At 36.5% G+C, this 8,956-nt stretch overlaps 1 protein-coding gene across 1 annotated transcript in view; it reads left to right on the top strand.

Moving 5' to 3' along the window:
• Nucleotides 1-8,956, top strand: part of GALNT7 (polypeptide N-acetylgalactosaminyltransferase 7) — a 137,472-nt gene that overhangs the window by 35,686 nt on the left and 92,830 nt on the right. The gene's annotated exons all lie outside the window — the stretch shown is intronic.

Raw genomic sequence — 8,956 nt, 5'->3', positions numbered from 1 at the left:
TTTAACTGTATAGGGTCACCAAAATGTTCAAGAATTAAATTGTAAAATGTTCTTTTAAAATATATATATCAAAATAGCAATCAGGTCTGTTGTAATTATTTGAATGTGTCTCTGGACAGCATGACCTAATGTAAAAGTTCTTCAGCCTATCAGTTTTAAAGTGTGAAAAACACATTGAACTCTTCAGTTTTCAGATTAAAATTTCATCTCTTTAATGACAAGACGGCCAGATACCAGCAGGCAGTATGGTTGACTGCTCTGTAATTTTATAGGGATTCTTTATAGGGTGAGTCACAACAGCTTTCTTCTCTCTCACATACAGCTGACAAGAGCAGCTCTGCACTGAAAGACCATAAATCTCAGAGAGGTCACCCAAAGGTAATGCAGATTATTTTAGAGGAGTTGACAATATGGAGAAAAAATGTTCACTTTCTTTTTTTTTTTCAATGCTTGCTTTTTAACACTAATTTTGTATGAAGTGACTAAACTTAAAAGATCATCCAACGGTTTTATTTAAGGCAAATTAATTTAACAGTTAAGTATTTTCATAGTTATTTCATTGATATCCTTGCTTATTAAAAATCAGTTTAAGTCAACAGAAATTGCAAGTAATTAACAAGGATTATTAAATGAAATAATGGCATCTATAGTGCCTTGCAAATAACTACTTGACTTTTAGAAAGCATTTTAAAGTTCCAGACTGCTTAAACAGATTTTTAACAGTAATCAGGATGGTTATATAGCTCCCAATTGAGTTTTGAGTATAGATTATCTAGATTTTCTTTCTTTCTTTTTTTTTGTATTGATTTCAGAGAGGAAGGGCGAGTGAGAGAGAGATAGAAACATCAATGATGAGAGAGAATCATTGATCGGCTGCCTCCTGAACACACCACATTGGGGATCGATACCGCAACCCGAGCATATGCCCTGACCAGGAATCGAACCATGACCTCCTGGTTCATAGGTCAACACTCAACCACTGACTCACACCGGCTGGGCTATCTTTCTTTTTTAAAGATGATTTTTTTACAGTAGTTTTGGATTCACAGAAAAATTGAGAGGAAGATACAGAGATTTCTCATATACTTCCTGCTCACTCCCTCCCTAAACCTGCAGAGACCCTCCATTATCAACATCTCCCACCAGAGTGGTGTATTGGTTACAATTGATAAACCTACATTGACATGCTATAATCACACAAAGTTCACAGTTTGCATTAGGATTCACTGTCAGTGTTACACTTACTACAGATTTGGACAAATATGTCAGGTATCCATCATTATAGTATCTTACATTGTATTTTCACTGCCCTAAAAATTTTTCTATGTTCTACCTAGTCATCCCCTCCACCATTGATTTTTTTTTTTCCATCTCTAATTCTTTTTTTACAAATGGAAAATTTAGACTGAGCTCCAGAGAGATCAAGGGATTAACTCCTGGTCACATAGAGATTCCTTCTGGTCTGCCATTTGTCTTCTGATTCGCTTCACTGACTTTTCTCTTTCACTGGCTATGATGACTTTTTTGGTTGGAATGTAATAGTGTATTAAGATGTGACATGCTATGACAAAGTGATTAAAAATATTTTGAGATCTATTTGTTGGATTTATAAAGACAATAGCAACATGACTTCAGTGTTTCAAAGTTCTGTGTGTATTTCCTTCTGTTCCTCTACATTGGGCATTAAGTAGAGAATAATTATTTCTTCAAAATAGATTTCTTATGACTGAAGGCAGGAGCCAAATGTTTAAGACACCTTTTACGGAAAATATTAAAATGTGGGACCACAACCCTGTTTTTCCCTTTGTACGTACTTGACCAATTTGGGAAAAATTTCACTTTGGGCAAGTGTATATAGTCATATACATAATGCTCTGGGAAGTACCAGTTGCTCCTAATTGACATCTAATATAATAAATATAGGATAAAAGTGTATATATTTTATTAATAATTTTAAGTTGACCAAATGATGAACAGAAGACTCCTCATTGGGAGTGCTCTGATATATTCTTAGTATTCGAGTTCCTTTATCTAAACAAGAAAAAATAGCATTTTTCTTCTAATCCAGTAGTATTTTTTTATGTTGGACAATGTTTTTATTGCAGAATTAAAACTGACAAACCTGACCCTCAGCTCTGTGTGCTATTCAGGTTTCCCCAGCGAGGAACTGTTCCCCATAAACCTTGAGTTCTTTAGAAGCTAAGCAGTTGCCATTTGAGAATGTTAAGGACAACTAGGCTGAAGCTGGCAAGAAAAAAGAGTTGTGATTTCTATGGCAATGTTTGTAAAAGTGGTCAGGCATTGAGCAGTAGTCTCTAAGATAATTGGACTATGATGGACATATATGAATAATTATACATTGTCTTAGAAGGGTTCCAGATTAATATTTTATTAGTACTGTACTTCATAATCAAACAAGGAACCTGTAATTTTGGAAAGTCTGCCAACCAAAAATTTGGAATAAAACTTAGTCTTATGAGTTTTACAAAAATGCCTCTGTTCCAATAAATATTTAAAGCACCAATAAGCATGTAACACATCAAATCTAGTTGTATTTTCCAACTTTAGCTTTAAAAGTCTTTTTTCTCCTTAAATGAATTACATGAATTTCCTATTATTACTAAAAAGGATTCTTCATAATTTTTATAGCAACTTTGATTTTAGTCGGAGGTCTTTTGGATAAGTTGAAATGTATTCTTCCACCCATGTGATTCTGAAATGTTGACCCCTGCACTTTCCTAATGTTGTATGTCTGACTTTATAAAGTTAATAGAGGGGATTTTCTATTGCTCCATGCAAATGTCATAAATCTCAAACAATATCTGGTTTACATACACACACAAAAAGATCTGAATAGCTAGGAAAAAAACATACAACCCAATATTTTGGGGGTGGGGGTTTGCAAGATAGAACCAAGATGTAATTGTTAGACTATATCATTTAATCTTGATATTTTAGTAGAAGTTCAAGTGTTTCCTTTCAATAATAAAAGTTCAGTACAAAAGGCAGGATAAATACAAGGCTCTTTAAAAACTCTTAAAAGAGTCCATATTGTGATAAGTGTTTTAGCCTTTGGCTTTTGATAACCTAAGAAGCTTTATTTGGAGAAGTCATTAACTTGTGGTTTGACCCAGATCACTCTCTAAGGTCACAGTAGTTTCAGGCTTATCTCTAACTGGCCTTCCCCATGGAACACGAAGTATGTTCCAAGAGAAAGAGCAAGATCTTAGTGTGATTAAATCGAGTCTACAGGGCACTACGGGCACTCAGGAAGAAATCTTCAAACAACAACAAAAAAACGGTCGGATAGACCCAGATGAGCCCTGAGGAAAAGTGAAATGCTTGGTACATGTACACAGTATGTAAACTCTGAATAGAGCTGTTCCAGCCAGGAATCCAAATCAAGTTCTCAGGCCTGGTAGAGAGTTAGGTTACTGCACCTGGCAGCCAGGCGTGTGTAGAATGCCTGAATGGAATCAAGTAGTAACCTGTCTCCCTTGTCTTTCATTTGTTCCCAAACTTAAGCTTCATGGATTTTTCTTTTCATTACATTCCTTCCAGCCCCTATAGTTGGACAGCATTTTCCAAACTATTATTCAACACCTCTCTAATACCAGAGGCTGTACCAGCACGTCCTGGCATCTAGCCCATGGTCGTACTTCAGGAATACACTGGTTGCCTCGGTGATGGCCAGATGCCAGTTCCTGAAGCCAAGATGTGGTTTAGGCTCGTGGACCCGTTCCTTTCTGTAACCCTATCATAATTGCCTGCTTTCTTTCCCACTCCCACCATAATCTAAGCACCTAGAAGGCAGACGCTATGACTTTTGTCTTTGTTATCTCCAGAGGTGAGTCTGCTAGGGATGTGGTGGGTGCACAAAGAAATCAGGTTGAAGAAGCAGATCTGACTATCCAAAAGGTTCTGAATTAGTCCCCTCAAACCCCAGGTTTTCTCTGCTTAGTACCCTGGAGTCCTATGGGAACTGGATTGAGTAAGGATCAGCGCTACTAGCTAGGGGAGCATTCCTTTCGATAATAGAGTTCAGGACAAAAGGCAGGATAAATACAAGGCTCTTTTAAAACTCTTCAAAGAGCCTTCTGACGATGCCACGGGCACTCAGCTCTTTGGCTCCTCAAGAAAGTTCTAGAGTTGGTCCAGGGGCTGGGATTACAGTTCCAGCAGCAGTAATATTAGTATCTTTCTCTAGCTGTCAAGACAGTAATCTTACATTTAAAACAACAAGCAAAGCAACCAAGCCAAAAAAGAAGCCTGTGTGAATCTGTTTCTCTGGATAACCTTACAAAGGCATAAAATTAAAACGCCTTACGTCTTCACCTATGAGAAGGATAAAATTACACGAAAATGGGATTGCTATGAAAAATTCAGGAAGCAAGGTCATTTGAGTATAGAAATGTAATAGTGCTTTAGGTTTAGCTGTCATTGATAGGGTGCCAATCACAAGACTTCTTCAGGTATGTGATACAGTAAAACTTTACCTTTTTTACTTAACTGAGAAGCTTATTTCTACGTATTGAAATGTTAGAACTATAGAACCATATAAAACTATAATTCTTTTTTATAATTCTTTTGAAAGTTGTAATAATTAGGATTGACCAGATAATATCGACTGCATTTTTACAAACATTCCGTTTTTTGAGACTGGCTTCAATGATTACTGAGAATGCTGTCTATATGTTGTTTCTACGTTAGATGGTTCAGTACGTTAACTTTTCCCTCCTATAACATTTTTTCAACCACTGATTTACTTTAGCAAACACTTCCTAAAAAGTGCAAAGGTAAACTTAAACCTTGTAAGTAATAAACAATTCCAAAGCAATAGAAGCTAAATAAATGAAGTGTTTTATACATTCTACTTTAATCAAAAAATATCACTTTCATTTCTTGTGGCAATTGTCCATTAATTTGCCTAACTAGTTAATAGCTCACATCTATAAGAGTATACGGTTGAAGTGAAAAGGATGCTTTAGGTTGTGCGTTTTAAAACAATTTTGTACAAAAAAAAAACAACCACCAAAATTACCTTGCATACCCTTCTTATTTAAGTTGGATTTAATATCTAAATTGCCCAAAGATTCAGGTGTTAGTCTTCTACATTTCTTTGCCTGAATGATAGGAGGAGGTGGTTTTGCCATTGGTATTTTTTCTTAAACCTTTCTACCCCACAGTGAGGATGGAATTTAATAGACATTGAACTTTTTTTTTAAACCTTTATTGTTGAAAGTCTTACATATGTCCCTTTTTCTCCCCCATTAATCCCCTCCAGCCCACCCGGTCCCCCCACCCTCAGCCTTCACCACCCCACTGTCTGTGTCCATGAGTTAAGCATATATGCATAGAAGGTCTTTGTATTACCTCCCTCCCACCCACCTTCCCCTACCTTCCCTCTGAGAATCCACACTCTGTTCCATGCTTCCATGTCTCTGGATCCATTCCGTTCATTGCTGGAAGCTAATTCCAGCATGTCATAAATGTAAGAAGTTTCATCAAAAGGTTGATGGAACCTTGAGGATTGCCTGCTGGAAATGGCTAAGGGCATGTCCCCACACCTAAAGATTTGCATAGATGATTGCTTGCTGCCAGAGAGCTGAGGCATTTGAATCTACATGTTATTGCCTCCTACTGGCCAAATACCTGAACAGCCATAGGCAGTTCCCCCAATCTGACAATGGATTCTGTATACTAAACCTTGCCTTTGATATGTATATCTACCTTGCTTTAGGACAATTTGTGTTAATAAAAAGCAAGGGGTCCAGAGAGACGGGAGAAATTGGTTCCTTTAGCTAAGTCTTCTCTGGCTCCCCAAATGCCTTCCAAATTTATGTTTCGTCTCTAGACTCTTTAAGAATTTACACGCAGCCCCTTCTCCAGATTCCTGAACCCTTCTAGATGCTGGAATAAGACCCCCGGCATTAGTTCATCAATTTATTTTGTTAATTAGATTCCACAGATGAGTGAGATCTTGTGATACTTGTCTTTCTCTGACTGGCTTATTTCACTTAGCATGATACTCTCCAGGTCCTTCCATGTTGTCTCAAAGGGTAAGAGTCCTTTTTTACTGCTGCATGGTATTCCATGGTATAAATGTACCACAGCTTTTAAAAAAAAAATTCTTTATTGTTTAAAGTATTACATATGTCTCCTTTTTCCCCCATTGACCTCTCCCCAGCCACTTGCACCCCCCAGCACATGCCCTCACCACCACCACCCCTACTGTCTTTGTCCATTGGTTATGCTTATAGGCATGCATACAAGTCCTTTGGTTGATCTGTTACCCCACCCCCAACACCCCCGCCTTCCCACTGAGATTTGATGGTCTGTTCAATGAGACATTGAACTTCTGTTCCAATTTGGTGAGCCACAGATATTTTGCAGCTGGACTTCGTTCTGTCATTAAGGATTTTGCCGATAAATTTGCAGCCTTGCTTATGCTAGTAGAAGAATGTCCCTACTATTAGATGCTCTGTCTTAAAGAGGAAAAAAATGCTAAAGGTGGTGACAGTCATTTATAAAATACCTTCATAAAGCCATCAGGCTCCCAAGAGTTCTCTGATTAAATTTCATAATAACCTTAATTTCTCTAACTGAATCGCCTCATTAAATTTTCTCTTGGCTTCTGGAGATAGGGTAGGAAGATGAATTAAATTCCAATACCTTATGCTATTCATTGGGCTTGGCAGAGTTTCTTAAAAGGTTTAAATGAGAATAAAGATGGATTACAAACTCTGGTTATCTTCAAATCTTAGCATAGATGTTTTCTGTAGATTAGAAATAATTTCATTTGTGAATGAAATATGGCTTCTGATATTTAAAAACATGAATCTTATTCAACTGCTCCAGGTTTAGACGAGATTGTTGGAATTTGGGGTGGGGTGAGTGGTTTCATTCTACTTCTCTAATTGAGGAAACATGAGAAAGGTTTTCTGAAAGCTCAAAAGCTTTATCTTGAATTTGAGAGGATTTTCTTTTATTATGAAGAACCTGGTAGCATCACACTTGCCTAAAATTCTCCCTGAATATTTTGTTTCCTTTACTATGGAAAGAACAGCCAGCACTGGCCATTGAGAGGATGTGTGTGTTTTAATGACGGGCTATTTGTGGGAAATACTCTAGACTTACTCTAGAAGGAACAACTTGGGCAAGTTTCTCAGCCACTTAGATTTCCTGTTTCTTTTTAGTTGAGCTATACTATTCCATTGTGTTGATTGTAGAAGGATTGATAATATCCAGTACAAATAATAATAATAAAATAAAATCTTTCTGCTCAGAATTCATTGTAAATATTAAAATATTTTAAGTAGAGAGTGAAAAGCCTGTGTGTGCTTTTACATTTTGGCAGTTGCCCAGTGCACCTATTCACTCACTCATTCATTCATTCTATTCAACAAGCTGTTTTTAGCACTATGCTAGATGCTCAGCAGTCAAAGATGAACGAGTCATGGTTGCTTCTCTTAAGGAGCCACCAGCTTCCAAATGCTTGGTCACTTTGGCTCTATTTTTATTTCTTTTCATCAACATTCACCTTCCTGCAGATCTGTTAGGTACTAGGGTTATAGCAGTAGGAAGCTAGGAATAGTCTTTTTCTTTATGAAGTTATTCTGCAGCCCAATAATAAAAGACAACATAAATAAAATAAAGAAGCAAGCAATCCTGAGCAGAACTTTTCAAATAAAATAGAGCTGTCAATCATAAGAGTACAGAGACATAATCCTTTGGTGAGAGGCTAATTAAATGAAATAAAATTAGAAGTGTTTTTTTAAATAGACTTTTTTTAGAGCACTTTTAGGTTCACAGCAAAATTAAAAGAAAAGTACAGACTTTTCATATGTCCCATGACCCCACACCATTTATAACCTCCCCCATTATCAATATCCCCCACATTTTTTATAATCAGTGAAACCTATAATGAGATATCATTATCAGCCCAAATCCATAGTTTATATTAGGGTTCATTCTTGGTGTTGTAATTCTGTGGGTTAGACAAATATATAATGAAACCTATCTACCATTACAGTATTATGCAGAATATTTTCACAGCCCTAAAAATCCTCTGCATGCCATCTGTTCATTTTTTACCCCTGCCCCTGGCAACCACCAATATCACTGTCTCTATGGTTGTGCCTTTTCTAAAATGTCTTATAGCTGGAATCATATAGTATGTAGCCTTTTACAACTGGTTTCTTAGTAGTATGCTCTTAAGATTTCGCCATGTCTTTTCATGACTTGACAGCTTATTTCTTTTTAGTACTGAAGTATATTCCATTGTCCTTATGTTCTACAATTTATTTTTCCATTCACCTACTAAAAGACATGTTGGTTGCTTCCAAGTTTTGGCAATTATTATAGCTGCTATAAATATCTGTGTACAGGTTTTTGTGTGAATACAAGTTTTCAGCTGCTCTGGGTAAATACAAGGAGTCTGATTGCTGGATCATGTGGTAAAAGTATGTTTAGTTTTATAAGAAACCACCTTATTTTAAGAAAGAAGAAAAAGAAAAGAGAAACCATTAAACTGTTTTCAAAGTGGCTGTACCATTTCACATTCCCACCAGCAGTGAGTGAGAATTCTTATTGATCCATATTTTCACCAGCCTTTGGTGTTTTCAGTGTTTTGGATTCTGATCATTCTAATAGGTATGTAGTGGTATCTCGTTGTTTTAACTGGCATTTCTCTGATAACATGATGAGGAGCATCTTTTCATGTGCTTCTTTCCCAATTATATATCTTCTTTGATGAGGTGCCTGTTAAGGTCTTTAGATCATTTTCTTTTTTCAATTGGAAAGGGTGATTTTTAAAAAAATTACAGTTTACAGTTAATATTATTTTGTATTATTTTCATGTGTACAGCACAGTGATCAGACAAAGTGCTCTCCCCAATATTTCCAGTACCTACCTGGCACCATCCATAGTTATTACAATATTATTGATATATTCCCT

Source organism: Myotis brandtii, unplaced genomic scaffold, assembly GCF_000412655.1.
Source record: "Myotis brandtii unplaced genomic scaffold, ASM41265v1 scaffold733, whole genome shotgun sequence".
In the NCBI taxonomy this organism is placed as follows: Eukaryota; Metazoa; Chordata; class Mammalia; order Chiroptera; family Vespertilionidae; genus Myotis; species Myotis brandtii.
Note: the sequence above shows the minus strand (reverse complement) of the source record. Positions and strands in the feature narration are given on the sequence as shown.